At 41.0% G+C, this 21,618-nt stretch overlaps 1 protein-coding gene across 2 annotated transcripts in view; it reads right to left on the bottom strand.

Annotated features, from left to right (window-relative positions):
• The window catches only part of LOC114644559 (psychosine receptor-like), a 69,036-nt gene extending 48,308 nt beyond the window's left edge, over positions 1-20,728 (bottom strand). The window contains exon 1 of one of the 2 annotated variants that reach the window (XM_028792624.2): positions 20,568-20,728. The gene's annotated coding sequence lies outside the window, so the exon portion shown is untranslated. Of the gene's footprint in view, positions 1-12,702; positions 12,868-20,567 lie in introns of those variants that run through there. The other variant, XM_051924367.1, reaches the window with a different exon arrangement.
• Between the last annotated feature and the right edge of the window lie 890 nt (positions 20,729-21,618).

Here is a 21,618-nt window from a genome sequence, read left to right as displayed (position 1 = left end):
CCTTAGGAGCTTGTGCTAAAAAAGTAGATTTAAAAAGGTGGCAAGCCAAGTGGAGGTGTGATTTAGACTACAAAACTGAGTGCTGGCAAAGGGAGTTTACACACACACCTTGGGAATGATGATTTGGTTTAGGCTAATTACTGGACTGTGAGGTAAGAGCTATGAGGAAAGATTTAAGGGGGTTTTAAGGGGGTAAACTTTTTCAGTTTAAGCAAATGGAGATTAAGCAGTGACATGACAGAAGTGTTCCAAATTATGATGGGATTTAGTATGACAGTTAGTGGCTGTTAGCTTAAAATAGTTTAGTAAATGGGGTCACAGATGAAAACTTTGTATAAGGAAATGTTTTGCACAAATTGTAACCATTTTCATCAGAGAAAGAAGCCAATAAACATTCAAACAAGTTACCAATGGTGATGAGAAAAAACAGGTAAGTTTCGATTCACATACAGTTTTGCAAAAACTGCTATTAAAATCAGTTTCTTAGGAAATTTTGCAACTACAAAATGCAAAGATCAATAAAGAGGATTTTTAAATGTTTTTTTAAGTAGAAAACAAAGACTATATTTTTTTAAAAAAAGACACAACACGCACTGTCTTTCACATTACAATGTTTTCTCCACAGAAAAACTTGCTACTGCCTCATCACTCTCATAGTTACCCTTTCAGTGATTTTTATTCACTGGTGATCTTAATTTAAATATTATAAATCAAATACACACTTAAAAAATAAAGGTGCCAGAGTAGTCATTCAAAGCAATAATAATAATAATAATAATAATAATAATAATAATAAGTTTTATTTATGTAGTGCCTTTTATACATGCAAGGACACTTTACAATTCAACAAAAACACATTAACAAGACAGTAGAAGTTACATACAAGAAAATGAATAATACTCATTGAAAAGACGTGTTTTTAACAGGAGTTTGACATGAATAATAGATTTTTCCTCATGAAGACTGGGAGGAAGTGCATTCCAAATTTTAGGGGCCATCACACTGAAAGCTCTGCCACCCATAGTTACTAACGTGTATTTAGGTACAGTGAGTAAGTATTTGAGCATTTGATGAATTTAATACACTGGCAGAAGTGTAAGGAAGGAGTAGCTCAAACAGGAGCTAAACCATGAAGGGCTTTAAAGGATGCAGTGCCATAGGGGAACCATTTTTATTTCCCAAAAATTACAATCCACATGAAAGGTTCCAGAAAGAACCTTTACTTATTGAGATCCTTGGCAGGCTTCATATTGCAAACAACCATGAATAGATGGTGAAATACCAACGGGACCTGATTTTAAAAGGACTCTTGGTGCATACAATAACACACAGGATAAGTTCAGGTTTTCTTAATCTGTTAGGGTCCTGCTAGGCAGCCCACATGTTAGAGATTTCACATTTTTTCTACATATTAGGAAGATTTTTAAAGCACAAAGAACCATATTCAAATGCAGACAACCCTTCCCAGAATGAAATGGTGCTTTTTTCAAGCAACAGAACTACGAGGAACAACGCAAGCTAATAAGGAACCATTAAATGCCAACAAAGAACTATTATATTTAAAAGTGCAGATGCATGTGGAAAATGCTGCCAGACTATAACTAACCACATTTCTTCTTATGTGAATGATACACATTTTGCTGGGAGCAAGACACAGTTTATTTCACATTTTTATTGTGTAGCAGAACACTGAGTTTTGATGCAAATGTACTTTAGTGTGAATCATTTTGTTTAGAACTAATTAACAAGTACTGTGGTTGACAGTAGGACCTTTAGTCATCAATAGTGAGGTTATTTGAATAACATTGATCTGCTTTGTTAGGCTAAATAGCCTGTTCTTGTCCAAGCTGTACTGAATATTTGTGTGGAGTTGTGTGGAGTTTGTATGCATACATTTTTTCCTGGATAGTAAGGACATACTGTACGTGATAGGTAATTACATATCTGCCTGACATGAATTATTGTGTCATTTACTAGACTGAGGTCCCAGCCAAGGATGGAAGTTATCTGGAAGGAAATATAGAAGAGAAAGAAGTTAAGAAAAAGCAAAGGGCTGATAGGCAATAGGAGAATTTCAGGAAAATGACATGGATTCATATAAAACACAAAAGATGTTTTTTTAATTAATAACAATCTGTATTTATTATTTACAAATCATGATCCTTAGCATTTTGTGACTTCCCCCTGATGTTACCGCACAAGTATTAGCTGTTTGACCACCATGATCATGAGTTGGATTAAATGGGTTCACTAATAAAATTATGGATTTAGGGATTGTAAATCTGCATTGTAAATCTATTTACATGTCTTTGATTAGCCATGAACACTGTAAAATGTTGATTTATATACATAAGAAGGCATTAAACAACTACATTCTCTTATGAAGACTACTTTAAAAAATTTGAAATTTTCACTTAGAGGAATTACTCTATACATACTCTATATCTAGATATTTCAATTATTTCTTTCTGATATTGTTTATGTCTATAATGAACCTGGCAGAGTGACATATTTGAAATAAATCGCAGGTTCAGTTACTAAGTAAATTTCCCGGGGGAAAACTTTTGGCCCAAAGCAAAACTTTCTCTGACTAAACCCACTGTTGCGAGCAACTTTGCATGCTTGTGCCACTTCCAACGAATGTCTCCAAGTTGCACTTCTCTAATAAAGCACAGGTGTAGCTACTAAATATAGTTCTTCATGGGGAAATAATTTCTGAATGAAACATATGGTCCTCTCCTGCACAAAGGGGTTATCTGTGAAAAATCTGGCAAAGGCAGGTGTACAATGTAGATTTGCATACCTGATAAACACAAAAACACACAAGCACAACTTTTAGCTTTATAATGTATATTACATTGAAATGTATTACTGCATTTTCACTGCAATATTTAAAAAAATAAAAAATACATATGTATAATTATTCTTAAAATGTTATCCTACTTACTAGTTTTGGATTTGGCATGTTATAAAGTGTTTTCATATCCTGAGGGATCTTTCTTGTAAAACCAAGGTGGCTGCTACTTTGTGCTACAGACAATTTATTATAAAGTGCCATTAGTTGAAATTCAATTAAATTAAATTCAGTTCAGCTCAATTAATTCTTATTGAGCACTTCCACTTATGTCATTGGGGGCCCAGTATGCTACTAAGTATATAAATAAAAATATAAATAAAGTTTTTAGTCTACAATGATACAACAGAAAAGGAAGCTCAGTGTAATTTTGCACCTGCTTGGCTGCCTCCTCAACCCCTTGCGACCCGTTCAGGGTTAAGTGGGCTTAAAAAGTGATGTCTATCAACAGCAATTTATCCAAGTTATGGCTAGAGAGGAATCCATCTTCCCTCTTTCTCTTTCGCTTGTTTAAGGGTCAAATAAAGACATTGACTTCATTTTGCATGGAGTATATCCATTTTTAGGACCCAAAAGGGGCCTAGCATGGGAGGTCTGTAGGGGCACGGTCAGGTGATGTCTGGCTCCAATCCTTTAGAACTGCATATGAAAAGACAAGGTCCTGAGTGACAGCTCCTCATCTCATCTCCAGATGGTATAGCTTTCCTTTTCAGTGATATGAAGGACCCCCCTATCCGCACACATGTGGCACCCATCATAAAATAATTCTAATTAGTTTAAATGTAACACATTTTTAAGCATTTCCTGCCTCCCAAAAATGACCCTATTTGTATTCAAATAACACTGAACTACAAGATGATTGGCAGAATTTGCTTAAAAATAACATGAGTCATTCAGACCAAACCCTAAAAATCTTATATATAAATGTCTATGCGTGGAAGTGTGTGTGTCTGTCTGTCTGACCCACATGCAAGGCCAGCACGTCGGCAAAATGAAACCTCTGAAGAAAGAGTCACTCGCTTAGCTGCTAATACAGAAGCCAGGCGAACACATCGGCAAAATGGTATCCCTTTTACTTTTCCTCCCGCCGCTAATACACAAGCGAGCCGGCAAACGGAAACCTCTGAAGAAAGACGGCCGCTTAGCCGCTAATGCACAAACGATGCAAGCACGTCGGCAACACAAAACCTTCTAGGAGAGAGATGCCTAGAGCAGTTCCTTTCAACTACCTGACATCTCTACATTTCAATTTTTTTTCTGATGATTTCAATGGCTTCTAGGACCATGTACTTTTTACAGAATGGGCTTACACAGCTAGTGTTTAATAAAGTGCTTTACCCAGACTTTATCACTTTTAGTTTCATGTCCAAAGCAATGTCCTCTGGTGTTTATTGAGCTTTTCCACCCAGGTCATGATCTGTTTGGGAGCTGTGTTGCACAGGATAATGTGAGAAGACAAGGAAGCAACAAAAATGACAAGGGGAATTAACTACAGCTTGAAAACACACAAGCATACCTCACTGAAGCAAGCAGATCAACCCCACTCCCGTGTCTGCATGCTTTTTTTTCCAGTTTTCCTCGCACATCTCAAAGACATCCATCCATCCATCCATCCATTGTCTCCCGCTTATCCGAGGTCGGGTCACGGGGGCAGCAGCTTGAGCAGAGATGCCCAGACTTCCCTCTCCCCGGCCACTTCTTCTAGCTCTTCCGGGAGAATCCCAAGGCGTTCCCAGGCCAGTCGAGAGACATAGTCCCTCCAGCGTGTCCTGGGTCTTCCCCGGGGCCTCCTCCCGGTTGGACGTGCCCGGAACACCTCAAAGACATGTTGATTGCTAACTTTCAATCGGCTCAGTATAAGGGAGTGTGGGTATGTGCATTGGTGTGCATCATGGTGAACTGGAACCCCATTCAACTTGTATAATTAGTGTGGGTTTTATTATGCCTAGCATTCATTTTTGATTATTTTTGTCTAGGTTTATTACATTTTTCTGATTGCTATATAAAAATGTTACGTATGTGAAGTCATTGCTACATCATTATGCTTCTCTTGGTTCTGACAGCTGCTACTGTTTCTACTCACTTGTTAATAATAATAATAATAATAATAATAATAATAATAATAATAATGCATTTTATTTATAAGACACTTTACATTAGCACTAAATCTCAAAGTTCTACATAAAAAGTTTAAACAAAGGCAAAGCAAGATAAAAACAGAGATAAAACAACAAAAATTATAGCGTTCTTGTTAATAAGCTTTCTTAAATAGAAAAGTTTTTAGCTGTTTTTTAAAACAGCCCACAATCTGCTGTGTTCTTAGGCTCTCTGGTAGGGCATTCCAGAGCTGTGAAGCAGCAACTGCAAAGGCTCGGTCACCCATTGTATGAAGTTTGGTCAGAGGGGGGCGAAGGCGGTAGGTATTTGTAAAACGGAGGTTTCTTGTAGTGGATTGTAGTATAAGGAGTTCTTTAAGATATTGTGGAGCATTTCCAAGGATACACTGGTGAGTAAACAAACAGAGTTTGTATTCGATATGGAGATGGATAGGGAGCCAATGAAGTAACCAAAGGATTGGTGAAATGTGTTCATATTTCTGCACCTTCTTGCAGCACTATTTTGAATTTGTTTGAATCATGACCATGTTGTTGATGGATATGAGGCCCTTTGCTGGTCATGTGGTGCAACTATGCATGATATGGTTGTCCATGCATTGTTTAAAGTAACAACATGGTTATTTAAAAAAACTCAACCTAAATTCTATTAATTTAGACAGGGACGGGCTATTAGACAACTTGTTTGCTCTATTAATTTAATTTGAAGTGTTGAAGTTTCTTGTTTTTTGACTTTGGTGATTGCTGTAGTTTGACTTTCCTGGTAATCTGACCTATTGCCTCTCCTTTCTGTTTTCCCCTTATCTATAAAATGAATCCACTGGCCCATTTTATTTATCTGTGTGATGTAGATGTGAAGTAGAAATACTTTGTTTCTGTATTTGAGCAATTTTTGAGAATATTTCTACTTCACATGAGAATAATTTTTTTTTTCCACTTTTACTTCACTAAAATTTCAAACGCAAATGGTTAATTTTACTCCGGCACATTCTGCTATACACATTTGTTATTACGATATTATAGAAGAAACCAAAAGAAATACACAAATGCACACAATTCACAAAGTTTGCAGATATGAAGAATCTGCAATTATCATGAAACTAGTTAGAAAAGCCCAAAGCCACTCCTTTGAATGTGATTCTAGAAGTGATAAAGTCCAGGTAAAGTGCTATGTTCAAAAATTATTTAATGAAAGGCAATGTCTTGTTGGGTTTGTTTTGTTAACCAGTGCCCACTATGTAGTCAGTATTAGACTTTGCCAACTTTGGGGGGGGGGAGGGGTCCCCAGGGTGTCCCAGGGTGCCCCTAATGGATTAGCTGACTCCAGCTGTAACCATCATTCTGAATTTTTTATTGCTGCCCATGTCACCCATACTTAAACCCGCCATTTTTGTTATCAATTGTCATTAATAGGTAACTATGTCAATTTTCATGTAGTCTGGTGTTATTTGGACAAAAACCTTTAAAATGTTTTGCATTTAAATTATTTGTAATTAGGTATTTGCGTTACACAAATTCATTTTATAGTTTTTCAGGAATGAATTAGCTCCTTCTTAATGCGGGTGAGGTCTGCACACCTACACTATCAGTACTATCCTCACTGTATCAAGATACAAATATAAGATGTCTGCTCACCCTGAATATCACTTCAAATTTCATTTTACTTGGCTTATACTTCAATGGTTGTAATACAACTCTCACGCAAAAATGAGGTAGCCTGAATTAACTTAACTTTTTGACAGTATATAAAACACAGAGAGAGACGTTACATGTACTTGTACTTTTATACTTAAACACATTTAAAGGAATACTTCACCCAAAAATGATATAATCTGTATGTGTTACTTATCCCATGAGGTTTGCAGTGAAAATCTGAGTGTTATATTTTCATGCAGAATGGATAAAAATAAGTTTCTGATACAGTAAAAATCTTTGGTGACCAAAGTTGAGCAATATCCAAACAAATACTAAATACCAAAATAAAAAAAAATATCAAAATTGTCAAGTTACTGAGGGGGTGGCATAAGCCACAAATTCTGTCATGCAGTTAGTTGTCTGCTCACAACATCCTAAACTTAGATTTTTCCTAAAATCCATCCATCCATCCATCCTCTTCCGCTTATCCGAGGTTGGGTCGCGGGGGCAGCAGCTTGAGCAGAGATGCCCAGACTTCCCTCTCCCCGGCCACTTCTTCTAGCTCTTCCGGGAGAATCCCGAGGCGTTCCCAGGCCAGCCGGGAGACATAGTCCCTCCAGCGTGTCCTGGGTCTTCCCCGGGGCCTCCTCCCAGTTGGACGCGCCCGGAACACCTCACCAGGGAGGCGTCCAGGAGGCATCCTGATCAGATGCCCGAGCCACCTCATCTGACTCCTCTCGATGCAGAGGAGCAGCGGTTCTACTCTGAGACCCTCCTGGATGACTGAGCTTCTCACCCTATCTTTAAGGGAGAGCCCAGACACCCTGCGGAGGAAACTCATTTCAGCCGCTTGTATTCGCGATCTCGTTCTTTCAGACACTACCCATAGCTCATGACCATAGGTGAGGGTAGGAACATAGATCGACTGGTAAATTGAGAGCTTTGCTTTATGGTTCAGCTCCTTTGTCACCACGACAGACCGATGCAGCGCCCGCATTACTGCAGACGCTGCACTGATCCGCCTGTCGATCTCACGCTCCATTCTTCCCTCACTCGTGAACAAGACCCCGAGATACTTGAACTCCTCCACTTGAGGCAGGATCTCGCTCCCACCCTGAGAGGGCACTCCACCCTTTTCCGGCTGAGGACCATGGTCTCGGATTTGGAGGTGCTGATTCCCATCCCAGCTGCTTCACACTCAGCTGTGAACCGATCCAGAGAGAGCTGAAGATCACGGCCTGATGAAGCAAACAGGACAACATCATCTGCAAAAAGCAGTGACCCAATCCTGAGCCCACCAAACTGGACCCTCTCAACACCCTGGCTGCGCCTAGAAATGCTGTCCATGAAAGTTATGAACAGAATCGGTGACAAAGGGCAGCCCTGGTGGAGTCCAACTCTCACTGGAAACGGGTTCGACTTACTGCCAGCAATGCGGACCAAGCTTTGACACCGGTTGTACAGGGACCAAACAGCCCTTATCAGGGGGTCCGGTACCCCATACTCCCGGAGCACCCCCCACAGGATTCCCCGAGGGACAGGGTCGAACGCCTTTTCCAAGTCCACAAAACACATGTAGACTGGTTGGGCAAACTCCCATGCACCCTCCAGGACCCTGCTAAGGGTGTAGAGCTGGTCCACTGTTCCGCGACCAGGACGAAAACCACACTGTTCCTCCTGAATCCGAGGTTCGACTATCCGACGGACCCTCCTCTCCAGAACCCCCGAATAGACTTTTCCAGGGAGGCTGAGGAGTGTGATCCCTCTGTAATTGGAACACACCCTCCGATCCCCTTTCTTAAAGAGGGGGACCACCACCCCGGTCTGCCAATCCAGAGGCACTGTCCCTGATGTCCATGCGATGTTGTAGAGACGTGTCAACCAAGACAGCCCTATAACATCCAGAGCCTTGAGGAACTCTGGGCGTATCTCATCCACCCCCAGGGCCATGCCACCAAGGAGTTTTTTGACCACCTTGATGACCTCAGTCCCAGAGATGGGGGAGCCCACCTCGGAGTCCCCAGGCTCTGCTTCCTCATTGGAAGGCATGTTAGTGGGATTGAGGAGGTCTTCGAAGTACTCCCCCCACCGACCCACAACGTCCCGAGTCGAGGTCAGCAGCGCACCATCCCCACCATATGCAGTGTTGACACTGCACTGCTTCCCCCTCCTGAGACGCCGGACGGTGGACCAGAATCTCCTCGAAGCCATCCGAAAGTCGTTCTCCATGGCCTCCCCAAACTCCTCCCATGTCCGAGTTTTTGCCTCAGCAACCACCGAAGCTGCATTCTGCTTGGCCTGCCCGTACCTATTAGCTGTCTCCAGAGTCCCACAGGACAAAAGGGACCGGTAAGACTCCTTCTTCAGCTTGACAGCATCCCTCACCGCCGGTGTCCACCAACGGTTTCGGGGATTGCCGCCACGACAGGCACCAACCACCTTACGGCCACAGCTCTGGTCAGCCGCCTCAACAATAGAGGCACGGAACATGGCCCATTTGGACTCAATGTCCCCCACCTCCCTTCAGGACGTGGTCGAAGTCCTACCTGAGGTGGGAGTTGAAGCTACTTCTGACAGGGGCCTCTGCCAGATGTTCCCAGCAGACCCTCACAACACGTTTGGGCCTACCAGGCCTGACCGGCATCCTCCCCCACCATTGAAGCCAACTCACCACCATGTGGTACTCCGCCCCTCTCTTCAACCGAGTGTCCAAGACATGTGGCCACAAGTCCGACGACACGACCACAAAGTCGATCATCAAACTGAGGTCTAGGGTGTCCTGGTGCCAAGTGCACATATGAACACCCCACATGGTGTTTGTTATGGACAATCCGTGATGAGTACAGAAGTCCAATAACAAAACACCACTCGGGTTCAGATCGAGGGGGCCATTCCTCCCAATCACGCCCTTCCAGGTCTCACTGTCATTGCCCACGTGAGCATTGAAGTCTCCCAGCAGTACGAGGGAGTCCCCAGAAGGTATGCCCTCTAGCACCCCCTCCAGGGACTCCAAAAAGGGTGGGTACTCCGAACTGCTGTTCAGTGCATATGCACAAACAACAGTTAGGACCCGTCCCCCCACCTGAAGGTGGAGGGAGGCTACCCTCTCATCTACCGGGGTAAACCTCAATGTACAGGCTCCAAGTCGGGGGGCAATAAGTATGCCCACACCCGCTCGGCGCCTCTCACCGGGGGCAACTCCAGAGTGGTATAGAGTCCAGCCCCTCTCAAGGAGATTGGTTCCAGAGTCCAAGCTGTGCGTTGAGGTGATCCTGACTATATCTAGCCGGAACCTCTCAACCTCGCGCACGAGCTCAGGCTCCTTCCCCTTCAGAGAGGTGACATTCCACATCCCAAGAGCCAGCTTCTGTAGCCGAGGATCGGACCGCCAAGATCCCCGCCTTCGGCCACCTCCGAACTCACACTGCACCCGACCTCCTTGGCCCCTCCCATAGGTGGTGAGCCCATGAGAAGGGGGACCCACGTTGCCTCTTCGGGCTGTGTCCCCTGTGCTGGCTGGGATTGGCTTCAGCAGACCCCCCGTGACCCTGTGTTAGGATATAGTGGGTTGGATAATGACTGACTGACTGACTGACTATTGCTAAATAGATCACTTTAAGAGAACATTTTTGTGAACTAAAAAGAAACCGCACTGAGTCACGCCTGAGCTTTTGAGCTGAAGACCCAGATTGTTTTCGGTGTAGCTTGAATCACATTTTTCCATTCGGTCAACACTTTTATCCAAAGTGACTTACAACATTTGAGATACAGTTGGTTATATTTTTTCCAATTGGAGAAAAGACTTGTGAAGTGACTTGCTCGGGGTCACACAGTATCAGTGGTGGAATTCAAACCAACAACCTCAGGGTTTGAAGTCCAGAGCCTTAACTGCTGTGCTATACTGCCTGCCTGCCAGTTTTTCCACTTTTGAATTTAAGTATCCAACAATGGGCATAAGTATGGATCCAGCCCATAACAGTGAGATTTAGTATTTTATTTACATGTAATAACATTACATTAAAAAATTATTGATTGTTTTCATTTTTGTTTACTACTGGCTGCAACCTGAAAAATGTATATTACATTAAAAAACAAGGTAAGGTATGGCTAACACAGTACAACACTCTACTTAGCCAATAAAAGGTGTCATTTCACCCTACTTTCTCTTGTATCAATCTAAGGCTAACACGGTACAACACTCTACTGCTATGGATATACCAGACACCACAATGTACCGGATTCACATGGAACGGTCACACCTTGCCTGATGAAGGGGCCTTAGCTGCTTCGAAAGCTTGCATTTGTTATCTATTTAGTTAGCCAATAAAAGGTGTAATTTCACCCTACTTTCTCCTGTATCAATATATGGCTAACACAGTACAACACTCTACTGCTATTTAAAATCAAAGAAAGAAAGAAAAAAAGAAATTCCTACATTGCTTTTATTTGAAGCTGTTATTTTTTTATATGTACAAGAATATTACATAAAAAGGACTGTTGAATTTTGATTGTGTTCAATTTTTGTTTACTCCTGGCTGAAAATGGACAATGAATATTATATAAAGAAGAAAACCCAAAGCAGCGTTAGTAAAGTGTGCCACCTAGAGGTCATTAAGTGAAGTTACATCCATCTATTCATTTCCTGAAGCTGCCTAATTCAGTTCGTAGTTCCTCAAAACCTCAGCCGGTCTGAACATGGCATCAAGAGTATTTATACACAAGGCTGATTTAAAGTTAGATTAAACTAGCACGCAGACACGCACACACACACGCACACCCACACCCACATGCACACATACACATACACATTTGAGATGTGGGAAGGAAAAACAAAGTACCAGAGGAAAATGGCAGTCAGATATTAACAGAACTCACCACAGAAAGCAAACAGTCCTGAATTTGAATCCAAATCACAGGAGTGTTGCGGCAACAACATTGACACAAATGAGTTTTTGTCTACAGGTTTACTTGTTGTGACGTTTAACTTCTTGAGTAACTTTCTTTTGGCCTTGCTCCCATTCTTGCACATTGTCACACCAAAAACAAGTAACTGTAGTGCTTTTGGTGGGAATTCATCTACTCTCTCCTGTCATTGCCTTGAGTAACAGCTCCTCTGTCAATCTTAAAATTCTATATCTGTTCACGTATCTTCTTTCTTTACCACATTTTCATTATTTTATCCATTGCTCTGTCTTACCGACTACCCATTCTCTAAATTGTCATTTTCTATTGCAGGTTCTGATAGGGCTAGCCCTAGACAGGATGTCATTGTATCACAGGACACACTTGCACACAACCATATTCCCACTCATGCCTGTCCAAGTTAAGAGTAAACAGTTGGCGATAGATAGATAGATAGATAGATAGATAGATAGATAGATAGATAGATAGATAGATAGATAGATAGATAGATAGATAGATAGATAGATAGATAGATAGATAGATAGATAGATAGATAGATAGATAGATAGATAGATAGATAGATAGATAGATAGATAGATAGATACTTTATTAATCCCAAGGGGAAATTCACTTTATCACATATGTTTAGACTGTAAGAGAAAACTGGGGTTCCTTGGAAGAAACCTACAAGAATCTAGGAAGAAAATGTATAGTCCAATTAAAAACGTTTACCATTTGGGAGGAAAACCAAAATTTTAAAACACTAATTAACTTTGATAATATTATACTGCATGCTCTTCTCTTTTGAAGTAACTTACTGTTTCCTTCTTCACTCTCCAACTTGATACTCTAACTGAAACCATGAATCAAAACCAAATCATTTCTGACAAATGATACTCCTGTTCCAAGTGTTTTAGTCACTTGCAGGAACACAAGACTCAAACTGAGAAGGCAAAGAAACAATGGACTCAAAAAACCATAAGCGGCTGTCATCTGCTTACTGCCTGCACTGAAAGAAAATTAAAGTCTGTCAGAGTGCAGCATTTCATTTTCAGGATGTGGTTGTAAGCTATGAGGCATCCTGTTCAAGATAACTATCAGTAGCCTGTTCACACCAGACCACTTACCTTATTATCTAAGCAGTCTTGAATTACAAATTAATATGACCTTTCTGTTCGTCTGTAGGAAAAATCTTACTTTTCATTCTGCTTTTCTCAGCATTCTTGATACTGTCACCCCTTGACATAAGATGACAAAAAAGTGTTGATCATGAAGCACCTAGATTTGGTACTCAGGACCACACTCTGCAATTGGACTTAGCATGTGTAAATTAGCAACGTTACTCCATCTATACTGATCTTCAACACAGACACCTTATAAGGCAGTGTGTTAAGCCCCTGATATCACTATGTGGGAAGACTCCACTCCAACTTCATCATTAAATTTGCTGATGACATCACCATTATAAGCCTGATCACCATGATCACCTGACATCAATCCATCCATTTTCTAAACTTGCCTATCTAGAGCAGGAAGCTGGAGGTTATCGCAACAAGCACTGAGTGCAAGGAAGGAACAATCCCTGGAAAGGATGCCAGCCCATCACAAGTTGAAAACACACACACACATATCAACATTGCCAATCCACCTGACCTGTCTGTGATATGTGGGACAAAACCAGAGCACCCATGCAGACTTGGGGAGAACATACACATTCCACTCAGGGAACACTCCCATCTCCTTGTTGTGAAGCAGTAGCACTAACTTGGTTACCTTGTTATCATGAGTGTGGCAGAGATTAGTAAACATCTTATTAAAGGAATATGTCAAAAGAATGGTGTACACATTACCTGAATGTCTGAAGTAGGCACAGTCAAATGATTTTTCAGCTAAAATGTGAAAATAAATGAATAGGGAGAAACTGTCTTTTAGAAAATCAGTAAGGCTAAAGATAATTCACAATGTGACAAATGCTATAATCCAGCGAGAAAATGAAATTACTCAGATTAGTTGAGAAGAAAACACTGTAACTGTGGCCTTAGATGAGATCTTTCTCTGAAAAGTACAAAAGTGTGTTTTTTGGCCCTTGACTACCCCAGAGTTAAATGAAAAATAAATATACACATCATTATTTTTCAAATTAAAGTTGCTATAAGAAATACTAATGTGGTGGATACAGGCAAGGGTAGGTTGGGGAGGTTGAGGGAATCCAGCTCTCATAATAAGTCACATCATATTCAACTATTGAGGCATTTTGAGTATTATGAGAGCTGGTTTAAACCCAATAAACCTAACACTGTTTCGATGTTGGATGGAATTTCACTAATTAGAGCTGTGGTACTAGGGTGTTGTACTGTGTTAGCCATTATGAATGTAGTGAAATGTCAAGCAAAATGACACCTTTTATTGGCTAAATAAAAAGATTACAATACGCAAGCTTTCGAGGCAACTCAGGCCCCTTCTTCAGGCAAGATGTAAACATTGATTAGATCTGAAAGAGATTTGTGAAAAGGAACATACTATATTTAAAACTAAAATTTGCCATCCAGAAATTGATATATTGGCTGTCAGAATCTATTTTCATTATTTGCCAAGGGTTACATCACTCTCATTACTTTTAACATGCCTTACTCTGCAAATGGAAATTCACCAACAGATATAATTCATTCTGTTACTAGCACTGTAACGATGAATTAGTCTGACTCTACAGTTATAATATGTGGTGATTTTGGAAGGAACAATGACAAACTTCCATCATTAAGTGCAACGATCAACTTGTGGACACAGTGAGCAAGACCAGCCTTATGCATCTGTTAAAGGTGCATGTAAATGAAAACCTGTGGCACGATTGAGAAGATCTGATCACAATCTATTCCATTTTACACAATATGTTCCATCTTACAATGCAATATCAGTAATCACCTAATTAGAAGGAACAATGACAAACTTCCATCATTAAGTGCCATGATCAGATTTTTGGTCGGGAGATGGATGTCTGAGACGGCACTCCGTTAGCAGCAATGTTATTTTTCCTTTTTTTTTTTTTTTTTTTACATCATCCAGAGGTTTCCTCTATTTACTCAACCCGAGGGGCTTCAATTACAGTATATGCAAGTATATATAAGCATGAAAAAAGGCTCAGAAAGAAACAGAAAAGACAGCTAAAGCTTCAACCAAGCCTAAACAGTCCTCAAGTTCAAGTTCAAGGTACGGCCTGCTAGAGACTGACCTGGAGCAGATAGACGAAAGCACAGATATCCCGGAACCTGATGCTGTAGCATCACCTACAGGTGGGATGAATTTCCAGAAGGTTCATTGAAACTGAAAATGGGCTTACTTTCAGCACTGTCAACTACCCACCATGAGTCAGCAGCACTGACTCTGACTGGGCTTGCTAATCCACCCGCAGAGCACGTTTACAGAAGACTCACTTAATCAGCAAGGATCCGTTTCAGTTGCAAAGAGATTGGAGTACCAAATATTCCACTCCAGATATACAAAGAAAATCAGAGGTAAGGGAATCTTAATTCATAGAACTATTCCATTTGTAATATTAGATGTAGTTTCAGATCCTAAAGGGTGATATGTGATGGGTATTAATTTAATTGTAAAGTGATTTTGATAAAAATCTATTCATCCAATGTGGATGATCGAAACTTCATCCAAAATGTCTTTGCATCCTTTCCTAATTTGAACACTCATAAAATTATTATGGCTGTAAACTTTAATTGTGTTTTAAATTCAGACCTGGATAGGTCTTCAGCTACACAGGCGATAATATCTAACGCTGCAAAAATAATCACACAGTTTTTAATTGATCATAACTTATCAGACCTTTAGAGATTTCTAAATCTATACTTAAGAGCATATTCCTTCTTATCACCAGCACATCATTGTTACTCAAGAATTGATTATTTCTTTATAGAAAATAATTTCTTTCCCAGAATCAAATCCTGCAAGTACGATGCTAGTGTTATCTCCGACCATGCCCCTCTGATCATGGAGCTCAAATCACTATGCTCCACATACTTATGTCATAGCTGGCGTCTTAACCCCCTGTTATTAGCTGATGAGAATTGTACAGAATTTATATCCAAACAAACTGATTATTTTTTAGAGACAAATGCATCCTCAGAGGTGTCTGCAGGAATAGTTTGGGGAACTCTGAAGGAATTTTTAAACAGACAGATTATCTCAAATCTCTCCTACAAAAATAAATCAGAAACTGAGAAGGTCTCAGAGTTAATCAGTGAAATTTCCAGAATAAATCAAGAACATGGCAGATCTCCAAATGAGGCACTTTTTAAGAAAATACAGGCTTTCAATCAGATCTTAACCTCTTGACAACAAAAGAAATAAATAAAAATAAAACAACTCACTTAAATTGCAACATCATTACTATGAACTTGGAGAGAAGGCTAATAAGAACTTAGCTCAACATATCCATAAGCAGGAAGTTCACAATGCATTATCAGTAATCACCTAATTAGAAGGAACAAGGACAAACTTCCATCAAGGTAGACCAGCTGTATACATCTGTTAAAGATGCATGTAAATGAAAACCTGTGGCACCATTGAGAAGATCTCATCAAAATCTGTTCCATCTTATTTCTATCAACAAGCTTGTTATTAGAAGATAACTTGTTGCCTTTTGGATAGTATGAAAGTGAATCCTGCAGGTAGAAATAGCTCTGAATGACTGCTTTGAATCGACAGACTGGGAAATGATGCATAATGGGGATGGTATTGAGGGACTCACTCACTGTATCACAGACTATATTATCTTCTGTTTCAACACTACTGTATCTTCAATAACAGTGCACAGGCTATCCAAACAACAAGCCCTGGAGTACTAAGCAGTTAAAATACCTCCTGAGTGATAAAATAAGATCATTCAGATCTTGTGACAAAGAAACTCTGAAGGGCATTGTGAGAAAGATGCTATATAACGCCTGACCTGGCACAGACTCAGACAGAGGCACGTGTAAAAACACAAAGACTTTATTTTCTTCACCTGTGGGGCACGTCTTCCCCGTGAACCCCACAGGTACAACATAGTCCCAAAAGCACTTCAAATAAATCACAACACTCTCGTTTGGCACCACCACTCCTCCCTGGCAACCTCGTCCTCTTCCTCCTGATTCTGGCTCCTGAGGGGTGGTTGCTGGCCCTTTTTTATAGCCCACCCAGAAGTGCTCCAGTTGGTTGATCACCTGTTTCTGATTGAACTTCCGGGCAGGGCTGTAGAGTTGTCCAGGCCGGCTCAGGGACCCATGCAGCACACCCTGGCGGCCACCCCAGATCCCAACAGGGCTGTGGAAAACTCCATCTCCCATGGAGCCCTGCAGAAAACAGAGGCCCAATCGTCAGCCAGGGAGGCTGCCACCAAGCGTCCCGAGGTAGGTACTGAGATGCCCATGGTTGCTTCCCCGGAACATATGTAGAAGGGGCCAGCCACCCGCCACAGCATACAGAGTGCTAAAGAAAAAACTGATTGAAGGGAAAGAAGTTTATAGAGCTAAAACAGAAAACAAACTTGCTCAGAATAACATGATAGATGTTTGGAATGCACTGGATTGGACTCAAGCAATCCAGGGATCAGGTCAATATGAACAAAACTAATGCCATGATGCAATTTTTTAATAGATTTTTCCTTTTAACTAAAACTCTGATCACTAGTTCAGTATGGGCAGTGCATAAATGCTGACCAAGCAAGGAGACAACAGAGGAGGCTACACAAAGGAAAAGCCATGTGACTGGATTCTATCAGTCTTCGAGTACTAAAGGCCTGTGTTGACCAACTATGTGGTCTCCTCTACTACCATTTCAGCCCATCACTAACGTTCCAGAAAATGCTACTGCAGTGGAAAATATTTTGTTATTCCAAATCAAAAGACAGGGATTCTTCACCTAATAACTACAACAGATCTATAGCCTTTATGTTCCACATCATAAAAACTGTCGAAAGGCTGGTCCCGGACTATAAGAGTCATGTGAAAGACTATTTGCTCCCACTGAAGTGTGCCTATCATAGAAAGATTGGACTGGAAGATAATGCAGACCACAGTTTGTAAGGTTAAAGTACTGTGTAACATTAACTGGAGCATAACAAGGAACATTCCTGTCTTCTTTTCTCTTCACTCTGTACACCACAGACTTTAAATATAACACTGGGTTATATCACATGCAGAAATCCTCTGAAGATTCTGCACTAATGGGGTGTATTGACAAGGGGAATGAGACGAAGGATAGGACTCAGGGGAGAACTTTGAGAATTGTCTGCAACTTAACAACAAGGAACATATTAATGACTTCCCCTGCAACAAATAGCCTCATTCTCTATTCACGGTGTAGAATATGAGGTGGTGCACCTCTACAAGTACTTGGGGTACCACTAACACAGAGGAAATATGCAAGAAAGGGCAGAGCAGACTGTATTTGTTTTTAGGAAACCTTGCTCCTTTAATGTATGTAATCATACCTTTTTATCTTTTACATGTTTTAATTCTCTGTGATGGCACTGAGGACTTTTAGCCAACAAATTATAAGTGTATCAAGAAAGATTACTGGGGCTTCTTTTTACCAATGGTAATATGCCTTTATAATGCCACACAATAACTTTTTTTTATTCTTAGCAAAGTCATTTTTTTTTTATTCTTGTGAGTACTGTTGTTGTTTGTTTTAATACATCTTGAGCTTCCGTGTACAGTAATCCCTCACCTATCGCGGGGGTTACGTTCCAGAGCCCCCGCGATAGGTGAAAATCCGCGAAGTAGCGACCTATATTTATTTTATTATTTATACATATTTTAAGGCTTTATAAACCCTTCCCACACTCTTATAAACCTTTCTCACTCTCTTGTTAACCTTTCCCACACTCTTATAAACACTTCCTATGCTCTTAAACACTTTCTACATTCTTAAACATCGCAGACCAACACTGCACACAGCTATCAGACGTCAATGTGTCTGCACTCGCTTTGTGAAGGGGGGCAGCTGAACTCACGCTGAGCAGAAATGGACTTTGTGCTGCTTCTGCCAAAATGCCTGCTTGTCGCTCTGTGCGTTCGGAAGAAGGAGGAGTGTGTGTGTGCGTGTGTGAGGGCTGAACGCCGGAGGCGCAGTTCGCATTGTCAAGGGGGTGGGGAGCTGAATGAACGCTAAGGAGAAGTAGACTTTGTGCTGGCTTTGTGCTGCTTGTCGCTCTGCCTGTCAATAATTTAAAAGCCTGTACATCACCAATTTTCCTGTCTCACTGTCTTGTCTTGCGTGAAGTTAAAATGTTTTATAATAGTCAGATGTTACTCATATCCTTAGCCCGACATCCACATATCATATGTGTTAACAAAGTGTGTTTTATAAGTTTACATGTGTTTAAAGCATGTGGGATGGGTATTTTAAGGCTTAAACTATAAAAATGTTTATTTATATGGTCTTTCTATATCGCGGATTTTCTCCTGTTACTGATGGGTCTGGAACATAACTTCCGCGATAGGCGGGCAATCACTTGTATTTAAAAACCCACGAAGTCGTGAATCCGCGAAAGTGAACCGCGAAGTAGCGAGGGATTACTGTAAAGCTAAATTTACTATCTATCTATTGTGGTACCCGGCTGGGGTTCATGCCCAGCCGGGATGCCCAGGAGGACCGGAAGAGGGCTTGTGCCTCCTCAAGAACACAAGGGGGCGCCCGCCCTGGTTGCTTTGGGGGCCACGGGTACAGAGCTTGGAAGCTCAACCCTGTAGGGGCCCGTGGTCACCGCCAGGGAGCGTCCCAATGCCTTGAGAGCTCTGGACCTCAGCACTTCCGCCACACCCGGAAGTGCTGGGGGGAAGAGGATTGGGGACACCTGGGGGACTTCTGGATACACCGCCAGAGCTTCTGCCACACAGGGGTGTGGCTACAGAAGCTCCTCAGGATGCACCTGGAGTCCATCCGGGGTGTATAAAAGGGGCCGCCTCCCTCCAGTCATTGGCAAGAGTCGGGTGGAAGTGGACGAAGCTTGGTGGAGAGGAGTGGAGGTGGACCAGAGACTGTGAGAAGGCATTGTGCTGTGGTCAAGGACTTGAGGGGTGATTGGTGCTGCGGCACTGGGTATGTGCACTGTAAATATTGTAAATAAACGTGTGTATGATGAAACCAACATGTCTACCTGTCTGTGTCCGGGATGTTCCCCACACTATCTATCTATCTATCTATCTATCTATCTATCTATCTATCTATCTATCTATCTATCTATCTATCTATCTATCTATCTATCTATCTATCTATCTATCTATCTATCTATCTATCTATCTATCTATCTATCTATCATCACATATGTGCAATCGGGAGACCACCCCAGGGGTCATTTGATAGTAATTACCCTCCAATCCAGGGATTGGTACTGTCATCAGTCTACCGAACCTTACTCTTCCTAAGAGTGTCCTAATTAGCTGCCACGTTAGGAAAGTATAGGACAAACCATCTAAAGAAGACTTGTTTTGTTCTTTTTACAAATTATTTTTTCATCACAATACCTTATGATCTCTCTATTTATTCTTTCTCACTATCTACTTGTCATGCAAACTCCACACAGATAGTGCATATTCAAATCCAGGTCCTGGACCCATGAGGCAGCACCAACATTAACAACTGCCTGAAATGGACTGGCACCATATCCCCCTTCAAGAGTAATTATTACATTCAATCATTTGACAATCTAAAAATTGCACAAATTACATAAAATAATAATGTAAAAGAGTTTTGGAGAAAATGACAGAATAATTACTTGTCTTATACTAGAAATCTTGTCTTTTTTATTAATATCCCACATATCTTCTCACACAAACACAAAATAACATATACTTATTTATACATATATTTATCAAATTATGTGATCAGTTCCTGTAATTCATGTATTTTTTAAACAAAATCATTTATTTTTTAACTAAATTTTAATTCCCCTCTAAGCCATTAGTTGTACAGAAAAGCCTAACTTATCACTGTGTTCCTCTTCTTACTGGATCATGTCCAATATCCGATGTAATTATACTGTTAAAAATGCTCAGCATTGTACTTACTTTTCTCCAGTTACATCTCTACTTCAGTTTCCTTATCAAAAAGAAAAGAAAAGAAAAAAGGAAATAAATCAACACAAAAATTCAAATCATCCTTTCTTATTTTTCTGACTAAAAGACAAATGAAGCGTCTGCAGCTGGGTGTGTTATACTTCCCTTTTTCCACTTTCATTTTTCATAAACAAACTTCCAGCTCTTTCTTTAGTCGACAGCCACGGTTATCATTGTGGCTCTTACCGCAGTGTCAGTACAGGCAACCAGCGAGGAAGTGCTGAGTGTGTTTATGACCCGTCATGAACCAGCATGAACATAATGTGGCTGCCAGTGGAAAGTAAGCAAAAGCTTTATTTCATTATTTATTTTTTTCTTGTGGCTTTAAAAGAAAACAATAAAAGATGACAAATTGTTTTCTGATTCTTTGATTTGCAGCATCTCTCTAAGGGAGATCTCGACATAGGTAATTGGCCTATGCAGTGTCATTTGCCTCACGCCACTCACTTGGGGGTCAATGTCAATGGCATCTGTATTTACTTTTCTTAACTTTGTAAACTGGCCCAAGCCAGAATATTTCCCAAGACTCACTTGTGTCCATACCCCCAAGCGATGAATTTTAGCACAGGAGAGGGGCAGCTCTTTAAGAACTTGATTTGCTGGTTCACTGAACCATGGCATTCAGGCCAGATTTAGGGCTCACTCTAGCTACTATTAAAGCCACCTAAGGAACATGTACCCCTCTCTCTCTCTGAAGGGATTACATGCCTCCCCCACCCTTTTAAGACCTTTGCACCTACAGATATCGCAAAGTTCTTAAACCAGTCCTTTCTTGGTTTGCGAGTTCGAGCTGATGTTTCTAATCTTTGTCCTTTGATTGGCCCAACGTAAAAGAAGCATGGTTGAGGGGACCAACACTGTTACTGTAGAGCTAATATTCTGTTTTATGTTGCTAATTTGATCAATCCCACCGCTGCCACAAACAACCTGAGGTGTGATGAAGAAAGGACTGACACACAAAGACCTGCAGCAGTTAAAAGTCTTTGGAAGGACCATTTATTAC

This window comes from Erpetoichthys calabaricus, chromosome 3, assembly GCF_900747795.2.
Source record: "Erpetoichthys calabaricus chromosome 3, fErpCal1.3, whole genome shotgun sequence".
Lineage (NCBI taxonomy): Eukaryota > Metazoa > Chordata > Cladistia > Polypteriformes > Polypteridae > Erpetoichthys > Erpetoichthys calabaricus.
This window is presented reverse-complemented; position numbering and strand designations above follow the sequence as displayed.